This window comes from Austrofundulus limnaeus, unplaced genomic scaffold, assembly GCF_001266775.1.
Source record: "Austrofundulus limnaeus strain Quisiro unplaced genomic scaffold, Austrofundulus_limnaeus-1.0 Scaffold3466, whole genome shotgun sequence".
Taxonomy (NCBI): Eukaryota; Metazoa; Chordata; class Actinopteri; order Cyprinodontiformes; family Rivulidae; genus Austrofundulus; species Austrofundulus limnaeus.
In genome coordinates this window covers 6,801-7,124 of record NW_013955868.1, presented here as the reverse complement: position 1 = coordinate 7,124, position 324 = coordinate 6,801, and the positions used below count along the sequence as shown (strand labels likewise).

At 35.8% G+C, this 324-nt stretch overlaps 1 long non-coding RNA gene across 1 annotated transcript in view; it reads right to left on the bottom strand.

Moving 5' to 3' along the window:
* Nucleotides 1-324, bottom strand: part of LOC106511887 (uncharacterized) — a 3,655-nt gene that overhangs the window by 2,235 nt on the left and 1,096 nt on the right. The gene's annotated exons all lie outside the window — the stretch shown is intronic.

Sequence of the window (324 nt, the reverse complement as noted above, 5' to 3'; positions counted from 1 at the left end):
GTCATAAACTAATCATCTTCCTAGTTTAACAAGGGTCAAGGCTCATTATATTAAACCTTCTAGAAAGACTTAACATGGCAGTGTATATCTGTCTGTGCAATATGAGGACATTTTGACACACACACACACACACTACCATTCATTCAGACCATATGAGGACATGACGACCTAACACTTAATCAATCTGTCGTCCAGGCTTCCAACATCTTCTTTTACTCTCAAATAAAGAGCTGATCACCACTTTAATGTAAACAGATCAAATTTCCAATTAATTAAATAATATACATGCTTCTCCAAGAGGTCACATGGATGAAACATGTCAAA